The 17534-nt window shown below is 40.9% G+C and overlaps 1 protein-coding gene across 6 annotated transcripts in view; it reads left to right on the top strand.

Annotated features, from left to right (window-relative positions):
* The first annotated feature begins 6493 nt into the window (after nucleotides 1-6493).
* The window catches only part of TAFA2 (TAFA chemokine like family member 2), a 506162-nt gene continuing 495121 nt past the window's right edge, over nucleotides 6494-17534 (top strand). For 5 of the 6 annotated variants that reach the window (XM_021091913.2, XM_021091914.2, XM_084956228.1 and 2 more), the window contains exon 1: nucleotides 11989-13508. The gene's annotated coding sequence lies outside the window, so the exon portion shown is untranslated. Of the gene's footprint in view, nucleotides 6707-11988; nucleotides 13509-17534 lie in introns of those variants that run through there. The other variant, XM_084956231.1, reaches the window with a different exon arrangement.

The following is a 17534-nucleotide window of genomic DNA, read 5'->3' as shown; positions in this document are numbered from 1 at the left end:
CCCAATCAAAAGACACAGAGTGGCTGAGTGGATAAAAAGGCAAAAACCTTCAATATGCTGCCTACAAGAAACTCACCTTAGGACAAAAGATACATATAGATTGAAAGTGAAAGGGTGGGGAAAAATATTTCATGCCAATAGACATGACAGAAAAGCAGGAGTCACAACACTCATATCAGACAAAATAGACTTTAAAACAAAAGGCATAAAGAAAGACAAAGAAGGACACTATTTAATGATTAAGGGATCCATCCAAGGAGAGGATGTTACTATTGTCAACATATATGCCCCAAATACAGGAGCACCCAGATACACACAACAAATATTAACAGACATAAAGGGAGATATTGATGAGAATACAATCATAGTAGGAGACCTTAATACCCCCCTCACATCAATGGACAGATCCTCTAGACAGAAAACCAATAAAGCAACAGAGATCCTAAAGGAAACAATAGAAAAGTTAGACTTCATTGATATCTTCAGGACACTACATCCAAAAAAAGCAGAATACACATTCTTCTCAAATGCTCATGGAACATTCTCAAGAATCGACCACATATTGGGACACAAAGCGAATCTCAATAAATTTAGGAGCGTAGAAATTATCTCAAGTATCTTCTCTGACCACAATGCCATGAAATTAGAAATCAACCATGGGAAAAGCAAAGAGAAAAAACCTACTCCATGGAGACTAAACAACATGCTACTAAAAAACCAATGGGTCAATGAGGAAATCAAGAAGGAAATTAAAAACTACCTTGAAACAAATGATAATGAAGACACAACCTCTCAAAATCTATGGGATGCTGCGAAAGCAGTGCTCAGAGGGAAATTTATAGCAATCCAGGCCTTTCTCAAAAAAGAAGAAAGATCCCAAATTGACAACTTAACCCTCCACCTAAACGAATTAGAAAAAGAAGAACAAAAAAGTCCTAAAGTCAGCAGAAGGAAGGAAATGATAAAGATCAAAGAAGAAATCAATAAAATAGAGACTCAAAAAACAATAGAGAAAATTAATAAAACCAAGAGCTGGTTCTTTGAAAAGGTGAACAAAATTGACAAACCCCTGGCCAGACTCACTAAAAAGAGGAGAGAAAGAACCCAAATCACCAAAATTATAAATGAAAAAGGAGAAATCACAACGGATACAGCAGAAATACAAAAAACCATAAGAGAATACTATGAACAACTGTATGGCAACAAGTTTGACAATCTGGAAGAAATGGACAATTTTCTAGAATCTTACAGCTTGCCAAAACTGAATCAAGCAGAAACAGACCAACTGAACAGACCGATCACTAGAAATGAAATTGAAGAGGTCATCAAATCACTCCCTACAAATAAAAGTCCAGGACCAGATGGCTTCACAGGTGAATTTTATCAAACATATAAAGAGGAATTGGTGCCCATCCTCCTTAAACTCTTTCAAAAGGTTGAAAAAGAAGGAATACTCCCAAAGACATTCTATGAGGCCACCATCACCCTCATTCCAAAACCAGACAGAGATACCACCAAAAAAGAAAACTATCGGCCAATATCATTGATGAATATAGATGCAAAAATTCTCAACAAAATCTTAGCCAACCGAATCCAACAACATATCAAAAAAATTATACACCATGACCAGGTTGGGTTCATCCCAGGTTCACAAGGATGGTTCAACATACGCAAATCAATCAGCATCATACACCACATTAACAAAAAAAAGGTCAAAAATCATATGATCATCTCAATAGACGCAGAAAAAGCATTTGACAAAGTTCAACATCCATTCATGATCAAGACCCTCGCCAAAGTGGGTATAGAGGGAACATTCCTGAATATAATCAAAGCCATTTATGATAAACCCACAGCAAATATAATCCTCAATGGGGAAAAACTGAAAGCCTTCTCACTCAAATCTGGAACAAGACAGGGATGCCCACTCTCACCACTGCTCTTCAACATCGTTTTGGAAGTCTTAGCCACAGCAATTAGACAAACAAAAGAAATCAAAGGCATCCATATAGGAAGAGAAGAGATCAAACTGTCACTGTATGCAGATGATATGATACTATACCTAGAAAACCCTAAGGACTCAACCCCAAAACTCCTTGAACTGATTAATAAATTCAGCAAAGTGGCAGGATATAAGATTAACATTCAGAAGTCAGTTGCATTTCTGTATACCAGCGATGAAACATTAGAAAAGGAATACAAAAAAATGATACCTTTTAAAATTGTACCTCACAAAATCAAATACCTCGGAATACACCTGACCAAAGAGGTAAAGGACCTATATGCCGAGAACTATAAAACTTTAATCAAAGAAATCAAAGAAGATGTAAAGAAATGGAAAGATATTCCATGTTCCTGGATTGGGAAAATCAATATTGTGAAAATGGCCATCCTACCCAAAGCAATCTACAGATTCAATGCAATCCCTATCAAATTACCCATGACATTGTTCACAGAACTAGAACAAACAATCCAAACATTTATATGGAACAACAAAAGACCCAGAATCGCCAAAGCAATCCTGAGAAACAAAAACCAAGCAGGAGGCATAACTCTCCCAGACTTCAAGAAATACTACAAAGCCACAGTCATCAAAACAGTGTGGTACTGGTATCAAAACAGACAGACAGACCAATGGAACAGAATAGAGAATCCGGAAATAAACCCTGACACCTATGGTCAATTAATCTTTGACAAGGGAGGCAGGAACATCAAATGGGAAAAGGAAAGTCTATTCAGCAAGCATTGCTGGGAAACCTGGACAACTGTATGCAAAGCAATGAAACTAGAACACACCCTCACACCATGCACAAAAATAAACTCCAAATGGCTGAAAGACTTAAATATACGACAGGACACCATCAAACTCCTAGAAGAAAACATAGGCAAAACACTCTCTGACATCAACATCATGAATATTTTCTCAGGTCAGTCTCCCAAAGCAATAGAAATTAGAGCAAAAATAAACCCATGGGACCTCATCAAACTGAAAAGCTTTTGCACAGCAAAGGAAACCAAAAAGAAAACAAAAAGACAACTTACAGAATGGGAGAAAATAGTTTCAAATGATGCAACAGACAAGGGCTTAATCTCTAGAATATACAAGCAACTTATACAACTCAACAGCAAACAAGCCAATCAATCAATGGAAAAATGGGCAAAAGACCTGAATAGACATTTCTCCAAGGAAGATATACAGATGGCCAACAAACACATGAAAAAATGCTCAACATCGCTGATTATAAGAGAAATGCAAATCAAAACTACCATGAGATACCACCTCACACCAGTCAGAATGGCCATCATTAATAAATCCACAAATAACAAGTGCTGGAGGGGCTGTGGAGAAAAGGGAACCCTCCTGCACTGCTGGTGGGAATGTAAGCTGGTACAGCCACTATGGAGAACAGTTTGGAGATACCTTAGAAATCTATACATAGAACTTCCATATGACCCTGCAATCCCACTCTTGGGCATCTATCCGGACAAAGCTCTACTTAAAAGAGACACATGCACCCGCATGTTCATTGCAGCACTATTCACAATAGCCAGGACATGGAAACAACCCAAATGTCCATCGACAGATGATTGGATTCGGAAGAGGTGGTATATATACACAATGGAATACTACTCAGCCATAAAAAAGGATGACATAATGCCATTTGCAGCAACATGGATGGAACTAGAGAATCTCATACTGAGTGAAATGAGCCAGAAAGACAAAGACAAATACCATATGATATCACTTATAACTGGAATCTAATATCCAGCACAAATGAATATCTCCTCAGAAAAGAAAATCATGGACATGGAGAAGAGACTTGTGGTTGCCTGATGGGAGGGGGAGGGAGTGGGAGGGATCGGGAGCCTGGGCTTATCAGACACCACCTAGAATAGATTTATAAGGAGATCCTGCTGAATAGCATTGAGAACTATGTCTAGATACTCATGTCGCAACAGAAGAAAGGGTGGGGGAAAAAACTGTAACTGCAATGTATACATCTAAGGATGACCTGACCCCCTTGCTGTACAGTGGGAAAATAAAAAAAAAAAAAAATTCTTTGAGGAGTTCCTGTCCTGGCTCAGTGGTTAACGAACCCGACTATTATCTATGAGGACACGGGTTCGATCCCTGGCCTTGCTCAGTGGGTTAAGGATCTGGCATTGCTGTGAGCTGTGGTATAGGTCGCAGATGCTACTCAGATCCAGCATTACTGTGTCTGTGGTGTAGGCTGGCAGCTACAGCTCCAATTTGACCCCTAGCCTAGGAACTCCCATGTGCTGTGGGTGTGGCCCTAAAGAGACAAAAAAAAAAAAAAAAAAAAAAAGTCTTTGATATGTGGTCAGTTAGTTCAGGGATTATACTCCCCTTCACCCCATTCTTAGCCACATTCTGTGGATGAACAATACTATGGGTTATTAACATCTAGTTAGCAAATAATGCAGGGAAATGGAGCTTTGAGCTAAAATGAGGAGGACCAGGCTCTCAGCATTGTACTAAAACTGACTTTAGCCTTGGTCTGTTCCTTCAGAATGTATCTTGCTATGTGAAATCTTTGGTTCCCTGATATAGTGAGAGTCTATCTGCTTCCACAACCTTGCAGTGGGGAAGTAGGGGAGGAAAGAGGGCAAAAAGGGAGTGAGAGGACAAAAGCAATCTTGTTAACCCAGTAAACCAGCCTGGAAGAGTGAGCATAAGATGAAGCATTAATTGTCCATGATTACTGCAAGGGAGATAAAGTCAGGGGAGAGATCATCTGGAGCTGGTAGTATTGCCAGGAGGCTATGTATAACATCTCAGGACTCTTAGTAACTTATAAAAATCTTATGAATGAAGATAGCCGATGACTTAAAAGACTCTGGACTTCTACTTCAAACCAGTGGAGATTTTTATTTTCGATGGAGGAAGGGAGCAGTTTAGTAAGACAAGATCCTTAATCCAGGTAATCCTGCCTTCTAATCTGTACTGCTGAGGCTTGTATATATTCATTCCATGGGCCATTAATTTCTCATAGATCTAGAGTTTGTCAGTTTCTGCCCAATCCAAGCTTCATGCTAGCTGTTCATGATGATTTTATAGCTACTCATTTCCTATTTAGTTCTAGAAATCATGAGGTCTCAGTTTACTATGATATTAATAGTTTCTTTCTACTAGCACGTAGTATCTATAGTTTCTTGCTGCCTTATACTCTAGAACTAACATGTCCCAAAGGCCAATATTCAAAGAATATATGTTCATCTCATTAATAAAAAAGGGCACAAATTCAGTACAATCAATAAATAGTTTTATGTTTCTCTTATTGCCTTGATGTCTCAGGCCACTACCTTGTGTGAGTACATACTAACTACATGCAAGTTGTGTGACTACATACTGGGTCCTGAAACTAGTAATCTTTGTCTGTGGAATGATAGATTTGCTTCTTGACTATCTGATGACCCTCTTTTTTGTACTGCTGTTCTTGGTCTCTTCAGCCAGTCTCCTATGTTTGAAATTTTTCAGACAAGGAGCATGCCCTTATCTCTAATTTCACATTGTCCTGCGAACTACTGGGGAAAAAAATGTTAGATTCCTCTAAAGGCTCTTTTCCTCTCTGGTCTCTGCAACTCAGCAAACATCTAGCCAAAGAGTGAGATGAAGAATGCCCATTTCGGAGTTCCCATCGTGGTGCAGTGGTTAATGAATCCGACTAGGAACCATGAGGTTGCAGGTTCGGTCCCTGGCCTTGCTTAGAGGGTTGAGGATCTGGCATTGCTGTGAGCTGTGGTGTAGTTTGCAGACGAGGCTCAGATCCTGCGTTGCTGAGGCTCTGGCGTAGGCCGGCGGCTAGAGCTCCAATTAGACCCCTAGCCTGGGAACCTCCATATGCCATGGGAGCGGCCCAAAAAATGGCAAAAAGACCAAAAAAAAAAAAAAAAAAAAAAAAGCCCATTTCATCTCACCCCTCCCTGTGGCCAACATCTGGTTCACAGGGAATGAGGATGTTTAGACACTAGAGACCTGGGCTCAACACCAGTATCTAAGCTGTTGCAGGGAAGGGCTTATGCTGGGTACATGAAGCTGAGACTAGTTCTCTTTCTAGTCTAAGAACTCTGACAATGTGGGCACATCTTGGAGAGAATGTCTATATGCTTGTAACTTAAACAAGTTGATCATCCAGAGATGGGCCTTCTAGAGAGTCCGGCTATTATTCTTTGATCTTGGACTAAGTATAACATTGTGAAGAAGTGAATTTTTCCCTATACTCTAGGAACCACTGTGGTTCAGCTGTTGCAGCAAACTGAACTTCGGTTACTATTCTAAAGTGAGGCTTAGTGCTAGTATGTGCATAGAAGCAGCTGAATGTAGGAAATAGAAACAAGCAGGTGCGGCTCTGAAGGTCAGGAGGACGAGAGAGACCTTAAGGAGTGCATTTGAGCTCCAGTCTCTGGTGTGTGTGTGGGTACAGTAATAAGGATAATTTTATAAATCATGCCAGCTTTCTTCAGTTAGATTGCCAATAGCCACTTGGGAATCTACTGTCTAGATGAATCTAATCTTTGAGCAGTAAGATGGAGGCCTAAAAAGTCATTATTATTAGATATTGTAATAATTGTGCCCATACAATGTTCCACAATCTCATGAAGTGATATGTTATTTGCTCACCCATTCATGTCTGTAGCTTTGCAAGATGAAACAAAGATTCACAGAACTGTGTACCTTCAAGAGGTATGTATCCTAATGTGGGATCATCTTTTAAAATGACTCAGTTACAATACAATGCGATGTGTTAAGATAGAGGGAAGTATCAGGTGTCTGAAGGCGCACAGGAGAAACAGTTAATTCAGTGGATTAAGGGAGTTACAGATGATTTCCTAGAGGAGATAACCCTTGTCCTAAGCCTTAGTGAGTGAGTTGGAGTTAACCAGGTAGAGATTGTTTTAGAGATGTGGTTTGGTGATGCCAAGGGCTTCAATCAAGTCCCTTTGGGAAGCTTGCTTCAATAAAGCCAGGTTTTACTCAACTATTTGGAGTATGGTAAAATTCAGGGAGTGAACAAATAAAGTCTCTGAGGAACCAGGATAAATGCTGTCAGGTCCGTACCAAAGATGGGATGATTTACTGTCATGTAAAAGCTGCTAGTCATTTCTAGCTTAACAAGTCAGATTTTATAATACTCTTGATGAATCTGAACTATAAATCAAAGCCATGGGATGACTTCAGTGACTAATGTGGAAAGTATATTAAATCTTGGAAAATTTCTGCTTTGTGGTGAGTCAAAGCATTATAGAAACAGGTTTCACTGTATTGGTGAAAGCTGTTAGATGGATTATATCTTTTAAATTGATGATGGAAACAGTCCAGGAATGCAATAATCTGGATAAACCTTATTCTTACCCAAAAGACAGGTGTCCTTAAATCTGCAATGGGAATACTCTGCTGTCTACAAGTCAGCCCATGAGACACTTGGTAGATGAAGCTACTGTGTAAGATGCTCGCTTTCTGGGATAGCTATAGTACTAGATTGCATAAATGAAAACAAATACATTTTTTCCTCTGTACCAGGTTCTTGAATGTGTTCTTGAAGCTTTACCCATTAAGAAATGGGGTCTTTCTTCACCCCTTGAACCTGGGCTGGCCCCTGAACTACTTAGCTAAGGGACTGCAGTAAACATGATGCAAACAGAGACTTGGAAAGTGTTTGGATATTGAGGCTTCCCCTAGTGCTACTCTTGGTAGACTGTGATTGCCACCAGTTAAACAGCCGGTCTACCCTGTTAGATGATAAAGGACAAGAAGCTAAGTTACTCCCCAGTAGTCCAGCTTACAGTGAGCCGATTGTCTGATGTTGAGTGAGACGCTATACTGCTGTTTGACCGTAGATAGAAAAGTAAGCTCGGCTGAATCCAGAGGAACTGTTCAGCCTAGCTGAGCCTCAACCAAAATTGCCAATCCCTCAGAAGAGTGAACTGAATACATGCTTGCTCGTTAAGAAACTAAGTTTTGCGGTGGTTTGTTTCATTGCCTCCCTATTCCATTTAAGTCTGCCTCAGTACTTTTTCATACCACTCTTTGGGGTGGTTCTTGTGGTTTATCTCAATGTCGTGTCTGCTCACTTGACCAGTTTGATTTTTTGATTACTGACCATAAAATATTTATTGAGGAGTTCCCCTCTGGCTCAGCGATAATGAACCTGATTAGGATCCATGAGGATGTGGGTTTGATCCCTGGCCTCACTCAGTGGGTTAGGGACCTAACATTTCCATGAGCTGTGGTGTAGGTCGCAGATGCTGCTCAGCTGTAACATAGGCCGGTGGCTACAGCTCCAGTTCAGCCCCCTAGCCTGGAAACTTCCATATGCCACAGGTGAGGCCCTAAAAAGCAAAACAAAACAAAACAAAAAAACCCATCAAGTGTTTATTGTATGTTAGATATTTTGCTAGGTGATGGGGATTCTAAAAGTTAGGGATCAAGTGAGAGTTTTGATTAGGTTAGTGGTTTCATAGTTTTTTTTAAGGTTAAGATGTCATTTGTGAAATACATATAAAAATAAGTATTTTCTACGTTAAGACTCATACATTTTACTCATTGTAAAATCAATAAATGAGAACACATCAGCACTTTGGCCGTATTTGGTGTGATAAAATTTGTTATCTTGAGGTCCCGTATTTTGAAGTTTATCTTATTTTAAAGCTGTATAAAAAGTGAATGTGTGGAGTTCCCGTTGTGGCTAAGCAGGTTAAGAACTTGACAGTGTCCTTGAGGATGTGGGTTTGATCCCTGGCCACCCGAGGTTGTAGGAAATGGATTCTGTGCTTCCTTCTGTTTACCTGACTACATGAAAACAAAGTGACTGGGAGAGAGACATGACCGGAAAAAAAAAAAAAAAAAGAGATGAGGTGGTTAGCACCAAATAAACAAAACAAGAGGAGACGAGGGGGAATGGGGAGCACTCCTCTTCATTTAAACACTAGGAATCAGGATTTTTGTTCATGTGTTTCAATACCCTAGACCGTGGCAGAGGGCTGAAGGGGGCTGGTGTTAATTTTTCTTTTCCCCATAAATAACTTCTTTCAATAGAAAGATTATCGTTAATAGACCCATGTTCTTTGGCTAAGTTTTTTCCACAGCCAGGTCCAAATGATTTTATTTCCCTGTAATATAGAAGACAGCATATTTTAGTGGTGGTGCTGGGGAAGGTAGGAAAAAAAAAAAATCAAAGTCAAATCAGACAAAAAACTAGCTTTGGATTCACATAGATGGATCTGGTTTGGTTCTCAGCTCTGCCGCTTCGTCATGGTGAAATTGTCTTACTCTTTTCATACGTAACATGGGGTGATAAGTTCTTGATGGGGTGTTGTGAGGTCTTGAGAAGAATTTGAGGTTATTATATAAGAGAGCCTTTAGCAGGAAGCTTAAAATGCCCCAAAGTGACCTCTTAGCCCTCAGAACATGGAGAGCAACAGAGAGTTACTATCAGTGAATTTCTGCATTCCAAGTAATTATTTTTTACTGCTTACATGGGTGCAGGCAGGCAGTTTAAATAAACAGATGATAAGAAGTAGCATCTGAAGATTTCTATTAAACTAGGGAGGTATTTGCCATTTTGTTTTGGAGGGAAAACAAAATATTTGATTTCAAAACCTAGGAGGTGCTGGAAATAGGGAGGCCTTGACCTAAAAATCATTAGAGATTATCTAGATATTTACAAAGAGTACAAAGGTTATTACAGAATTTCAGTATCCTGTGACTTCTGGTAAGAAATTCAATTTTATTTTATTTTATTTATTTACTTATTTTGCTTTTTAGGGCCTCACCTGCAGCATATGAGGCTAGGGGTCCAATTGGAGCTACAGCCGCCAGCCTATACCACAGCCACAGCGACGCAGGATCTGAGCCGTGTCTGCGACCCACACCACAGCTCAAGGCAACACCAGCTCCTTAACCCACTGAGCAAGGCCAGGGATCGAACCCGAAACCCCAGAGTTCCCAGTCGGATTCGTTTCCTCTGCGCCACGACAGGAACTCCTCAATTATATTTTATAATTAACTTATACATCTGTTCTCTTTACTTTCATATTTTTGCCAAAACATAATGGATTTAATTAGGAAAATAAGGATGAAAATATATGTTTTTAACAATAAAAATAAAATGTCAACAATATACGATGATTAATTTTCCTGTAATCACAGAGAGCTACTGAAGTAGAAGCTAGAAGGATTATAAAGTGTATGTTACATTTCTTCTAAGGAAGGAAGCCCAGTGTTCTAAAATGATTTTGTAAATGGCTATTCCTCCCAGCCCAAATCTCCAGTCATTCCTACTCCTTAACATAGCAGACTGAGAATTACTGTAAGATTTGCAAGGAAGCAGTGCCAGGTGTTTTAAAACGTAAACTTTGCTCCCTGGGGAAATAAGTTGCTAGGTGAGAGGAATGAAATGAAAATCTTTCAAGATCTTATGAAATGAACCTTTTGAAAGAGACCATTTGAGGGGACCTCAGATGATTGCCATGTGCTTGATTGATTAAAATCTACCATAGTGCAATTAAATAAAATAGTAAAACCTACACTGATTTAGTTTTGTATCCTTTCTTAAATGACTTCAATTAGTTGATTTTCTTATAGATTTTTTTCTTTAAGCCTATACTAAATTAGATTACCAAGTAAAAATGGAGCTACTCCAAAAATTTAGAATGAATGGGAATGGGAAGATGTTTAATCATAACTTGAATACATTTTAAAAATAATTTTAAACATACAGAAACATTTTGAGTGAAAACTTTCAAAGAGTAAGTTCCTAAAATCTAAATATTAAAGTTATAGATGGTACATAGCTTGAACTTGACTGAAGTAACAAAACGTTATAAAACTGTGACACTGCTGTTAACCAAACCAAACTTGGGTCCACATGCCTGGGTGCAATTAGGCCAACCTACTGACACCGGGTTGATGAATGAAAGTGCAGTGTTACTGTAAGCACCTGACAAGGAGTATGGATGGCTAAGGCTCAAAAAGCCCAACTTCTTAACAGGCACGGACAATAAACGCTGCACTTTCTTCGCCACAGCCAGGTGTTAGTAAATTTGCTCTACTGCACCAGGACATGTAGACCCAAGTTAGTTCTGTAACCCTTTTAATTAAAACCACAACTTCAACCTAGTTAAATTACTTGATGCTCTTCAGATACAAAATACGATTGAATCACAAATCATGTTAAGTAAGATAAGATCACTAAAAAGCGAAGCGCATATACCACATTTCTTTCTCAGTGTGGCGGCTAGTGTTACTTTTATTTTATAGCAGATGAAGAGAACACATGATACTTAGCTGTCAATGGTTTCAGTGAATTAGAGCCATAAAAGCACAAAACTTCAGAGCCGGAAGGAATTTAGTTACCTTGACAATTAATTTTGTTACAGGCAAGGCATGAATATTGGCCCCAAAGTAAGATCTTTGAGCTGTCCCTAGATGTAAGGAACTTGTAAGATTTCCTGGATCAGCCTTCTACTTCTTTGCTTTAAATTTCCTTTTCTTTTTCTAAATTCATTATTACTCCTTACCATTTTTGCATAACCCTCTAATCACTGAGTTAAAATTTTGCTCATCACCAAATTTATTCAAAGTGAGCCTAAGAATACCCTTTATTTGAACTTCTATGCATTATGCCTAAACCAGCACCCAATTTGACCAAATCTGTGAGGACAACCTTCCAGGGTGTTGCTAATAAATTTCTGTAAATATCACGAGGTTCCTTTAGCAAGGACTCTGGTTACATAGCGCTGCAGTGAAAATCCATTCTCTAAATCCACTAGAGGTTGGAATTTCTAAAACTACAAGATCCTTTGAAACCAGATACTGTTTCCTTTTTCTTTGTGGAGAAATTGGCAGCCTAGTCAGTCAGTAAAGCTGTCTAACCTCGACTTCCCTCTAGAGGGAGACATAGTCCAGCTTTTATACCGATTGCCGCCCTCATCTTTTACTGCCTCTTTCTCTTTCTGCAAGACCGCAGTTTGCTCTCAGAAGCAGCTGCGGCTGCTAACAGAAGTGGCTGTTGGGAGAGAGGCCGAGGGAGGCAACGCCGCCTGGTCCTGCCCTAGCATTTTCCTGCTTAACTCGCCCTGGAGTGTTGGCACCTGTTTTCTCCCTGCGTTCTCCTTGCAGTACACTGCCAGGGAAGGCAGTCATTCCGGACTTCCGGAATGCCCAGTCTGGGTTGAAATAAGAGGTCTGGGTGGAACAGGGGTGTCTGCCCTCTACGATGACTTTCTAGAAGGAAGCACTAGTGTCTTTTGACAGTGCAGCGCCTAGGGTAAAAGGCCGAAAGGAGGCTTCGGTTACTAAACTGCTTACTTTTTCCTCTGGTGATCTGGATTTTTTCCCTCAGCCTCCTCCCCCGCCCCTTCTCTTTCCTTTCCCTCCTTCAGCGAATTGACACCGGCAGCACCTGCTCGCTGTGTTCAGTATTGGAACTCACACCTCCTCGGTGATAACAGTGCCAGCATACTGGGGACTAGGGGGTGATTTCCTTTCCTCCTAGCCCATGATGCCTGCAGGGGCAGCGATTGAGCTGCGTGGGGATCTGGCCGCAGCACTTCGAAGCGGGATTGAGCGGAGGCAGCTGGCCGGGAGTTGCTGCTAAGTGGACTTGGCGCAAAGTCTCCGAGAGGGCATCAGCTGGGACCTATCTGTTAAAAGCCGGAACAGGAGCACCTGAACCGAGGAACTTAAGCGTTTTGGCAGGCGGAGGACTGCCAGGCTCAGAGTCGCTTCTTGCTACCCCGAACCTCCCCAGGACTCTCGTACATCGGAGACGCGGGACCTGCAAGACCCTGGGAACTAGAGAAGTACGTGGCAAAGGCTGCTTTCCTGAAGGTGAACTGTTCTGTCCAATTGCCTTTCCCCAGAGAGCAGAAGGGAGGGCGGGAGAGAGGGAACGGAAGATGTGTGAGTGTGTGTATGTGTGAGAGACAGAGACGACGTGTAGGGAGAGGAAAAGTCTTTATTCGGCCTTAAAAGCAAACGAATCAGAGATGGAACAAGAGTGGTAATTGCTGCAAGATCGCTTTGATTCTCGCAGTCGGGGGAGCTGAGCGCACCGCGCGCATCCAGCGAGGACAGCGGGCGACCGCGAACGCAGGCTAGGGCTGCGAGACTTTGGCTTTTCCTCAGTAAACAAGTATTTCGATTACTTGGGCGTGTGAAAAAACGAGGGGAGAAAAGAGTCGAGGCTCCCGCACGTCACCTTCCACCCACTTTAAGGGGATTCCAGTTTGGATTGTCAAGAGATTGCTGGACCCTTTTTGCCATCGGAGGAGGAAACACACGCGCGCGCTCACACGCACGCTCAGGGCTACACTCACACGCCCTCCACGAGCACGCACCACCAGACTTCGGTTCCCTATGCCCCAGAACGGTGACGGCGGATTGGCCTCTTGGAAGCGATGCAAGAGCGATAAGGCTGGCGCGGGCCCGCGGAAGCTGCAGGAGCATCGCTAGGTGTTGCCGCCACCAGGAAGCCGGGCTGCAGGTAGGTGCCAGCCGCGCCTCCCGCCGCTTGCCGGCGCTGGGAACTCGGGCAGCAGCCGAAGGACTCGGGGCCCGGAAGCCCTCCCCTCCCCGGGGGTCCGGGGCTGTACGGGGCTCGCCCGCGGAAGGCGAGAGGTGATAGCAGATGCTGGTTAGGCGGCTAGGGTAGGGGTGGGGGGTAGAGAGACGCCGAGAGGGGCTCAGAGCAAGCGAAGGAGGTTCCGAGAATCGTGCCCTCTCTTTCTTCTCTGCCCCATTTCTCTTAACGCAGAGAGCGACCCGGCCGAGTATTGCAGTGGGTTTTAATTCGATCCCCAAACCAAACCAGTCTCTGTCGGCAACCATTTTCGACTCCTAATAAGAAGTTGGAGGTTCCAGGGTGGATCAATGGGATATGTCAGGTCGCCTTTATGAAATGCCCACTTTTGTCCACTTCTGATTAGTTAATTCTCAGGCCTGTCTGCAGAGGGTGGGGTTTCACTGAGGCTATTGATATCTCTACTTCGAACTGTTTCTCATAAAGAATCACTTTGATCAAAGTTCCGGAGCCTCATCTATGTTAAAGGTTTATTTAGATTTGTTACCAGACGTTCTACTACTGAATGAAATAAAGCTTTAGTAAAGGATGATACAGGAGCGCTTTAGAAAAAAGATCATTTTGGAAAGAGTTGAGAAAAAGAACAGCTTCGGGAAACTCATGGTTTTTCATTTCTTTCCAAATAGATGCCTCTGAATCTTGCCAATAATACACAGTTTTTCTGCCCTACTGTTTCCTGTCCCTTCCCCCTTCTATTCCAAAAGGCCAGGTTCCACCAAGAGGTGTTTTCTTTAGGCTACTGATCTGCACTTGTCAGTGGGGAGCGTGTTATTTCCAGAAACTGCCTTTGCAAAGCAAAGTTTGAGATCCATCGCCCTATTTCTTCTAGAACTGCGGGCTCAGCTATCTAGTTCCACTTGAAAAGGACGAACTGTAGGTGCTTGCAGAGCCCCGGGGAAGGCGTGAGGCTTTCCTCGTCAGTATTCCACTTCCTGATGGAGTGTTGAACAATTGCCTGAAGCATGTGGCATCACATGTGTAGTCACTACAGTGGCTAGCTTGCCTCTCTTCACCTTGTGCTGGGTGAGTTTGGCTTGTGGCAATAGGATAAAAAAGAAAACATCTTCTTTTTGTGAGTATTAAATCCCCTCTTGAATTATGGAAACATCGTTCTTGGAAAACAAAAACAAAAACAAACCTATATGCAACCTTTGCTTTGAAAAGTACCCCCAAAGCAGTCAGTGTATAAGGGTCTTTGACTCCTGACAGGGTGAATTTCAACGGCTATTGACTGCATGATAATTATCTGGTTCCCGTCTTCCCCAGCTAGATTGTTTGAGACATCAACATTCAGACTGTTATCAATGAACACTTTAAAACTGCTCTGTTAGGAAATGTAAGACAAATGATTAAGATTTCTGTGTAAGGTGCCGAATGGCAGTAAGTAGCAAAGGAGACTGAAACCCCTTCTAAATCGTTTAAAAACCAGAGTATTAAGATTATTTGTATTTATTTCAGTCTTCCCGTGTTTGCACATGTCCTCTCAGGCTGGCGAATCCTTTACAAATTCAAATTTGGCACCTAAGACCCTAAAAATGATTAGATGCATTTAATCTTCTCTTTTCCTACTTTGTTCTGGATCTCATCCTGGGTCAGTTTGCATTTTGACATTTTTAGAGTCCTTACTTTTTAAGCCATCAGTAGCCATTGAAAGGCCATTAGTAACCACATTGGGGCTTATTTTATTTTCATTTTCTTAATTTGCAATGAAAAAAATTAGGTTGAATTATTTATAGGTATAATACTATGAGAGCAGTGTCACTGCCAACTGAATGTTTAGGCACAGTGACTTTTACGAGGAAGAACACAGTATCATTGTGTTGCTTTATTGAAATTAGGCATTTTTTGAGACTGAAGTCTTTGTAGTTAGGATGCTTGAATTTGCATATTTATATGTATTGCTATGATATATGTTCCTTAAAGAAGAACCAAAAAACCTTGACATGAAAGCAAACACCTACAAAGCTACAAGTTTTGCTCAAAAGAAACCCGAGGTTTCTAAATATGTGTGATTTTGTATCTGAAAAGTATTAGCTATTTTAGCAGTGACAAATTGGAGAGTGAAGATTCATTGAGATCCCATGGATCTCTGTCAAAAAGAGGTACATATTGCTTGGAGACTGCATTATAGTATTTACTAACCACAAAGTTATAAAATGTGATGACACAGCTGCAAAAAGATCTGTTTTTAGACATGGCCACTCTTCCTTTTTAAAAATTTATCAAGTGATGAAACTCAGGGGGTGATAGAAGATTTTATAGAATTATGTTATCAGAAAATTTTAGTGGCCCTGGATTCTGTATCTTCAATATAGTATTTGAGTGATGATCCTTTTACAGTGTGTTTTGGAATATTGATATGTTGAAAGTGCATTTTAGGGTTGATTTATCACTAATTGCAGGTTATAGATCACCCTAAACAGGTGGGGTAAGATGTGCCTCTCCAGCACTTTCCAGGCATTTTCTAATCATGGGCCCTAATCAAAGGTACTGTCAGATTCTGCCTAGGTTCAGCTGGGGCTGCAAACTGATGGGCATTTGCCTCTTTAATGCATGTCCCAAACTAAGAATGCTCCAAAGTGTCATCAGTTGTTTCTAATATATTTGAGAAGCTGAAACAACCAGAGTGCAGACAGTTCAGTGCCCCTGATTTTACTTCTCCAGTATTTTATTAGGGATGCCTCATTAAGTCACATTATTCTGCAGCTGTTTTGCTCGTCAAAGATTCAAGTAAAAATAAGGAACTTTCCTGTGCAATGCATTTTGTTTTCTAGGTGAAAAACCCTCAAGTTGAAGTAAAATAAGCATTTAACACAGTCCCCTTTGGTCTTTACCTGACACTTACAAATGTAATTCATCAACCTGTTATTAGTAGGGTTCCATCAAAACAAAGAGAAGAACTGCATTGAAAACAGCCTCTGCTAGATATGAAGGCCAAACCAGCTGTATCAACCTCATATATGATCCATATACCTGCACATTATTGGCACATGATATATCTTGCTTATGAACCATTGATTTTTTTTTTAAGCGCTGTGTAATATGGTGAATTTGCCATTTTGTTGGAAAATTCTTTGGTTTATTTTAAACTACTTGGAGCCCAAGGAATTGTACCACTGGAAGAGGATGAGTAATCCCACAGTGGGTACCATAAGTCTTTCTAGAGAACAGTTTTACTTTAGGTCTGGAGTGCAGCCTGAAACAGGGAAGATGGAAAGGTGGGCCTAGCAAACAGAGACCTAGAAGTTGGTTTTGGTTTGTGGTTGTCATTGACCACTGATTTATTGGGTAATTTTTAGAAAGCCTGATTCTGTTCATTTGGCATGGTGATTCAGTGCCCTTGTCAATGAAATATAGCTAACAATTCTTGTGTTTTGCTTATTCTTAAAAGAGATTTTAAGAGCAATGGTTAGACTTCATTGGAATGTGAAGAAATATACATACATTTCTCTGCAGTATAGATCTGTTCTCTATATCTATACATATATGTGCACATACATGCATACATATGTACATATGTTTTTATGGGGACCCATGTAAAATACTGGTTTGTGTTAAAGAGGGAGAGAAGGACTTTTAAAAACGTGTACATTTTTAGGTACCTAGTTTTTCACTATTTCTGCATGGTTTGACCTATAATGCAACTGTATCCATGGTTTAACAAGGTCATTTATAATTGAGTTTTACTCTTTGAGCCACTGTCACAGGCAGTATTTTTTTTTTTTTTCTCTTCAGTTGTTATTTTGGAGATATTTTTATTCATTAGGCTACAAATGCAAGGAAAAAAAATCAATTTTGTCCTCTATGCAGGGGAGCTTTGGGATGTGTCTATTGACACTATGACTGGGAATTTCAACACATTTTAAACAGTGAATATATCTGTATGCTGTCTTTATTAAATATGCGCCTCCACAGTCAAAACACAAGCCG

Source organism: Sus scrofa, chromosome 5 (genome assembly GCF_054392235.1).
Source record: "Sus scrofa isolate SSC_HxYL_T2T_F1_AM1 chromosome 5, Sscrofa_HxYL_maternal_Yorkshire_Landrace_v2.0, whole genome shotgun sequence".
In the NCBI taxonomy this organism is placed as follows: Eukaryota; Metazoa; Chordata; class Mammalia; order Artiodactyla; family Suidae; genus Sus; species Sus scrofa.
This window is presented reverse-complemented; position numbering and strand designations above follow the sequence as displayed.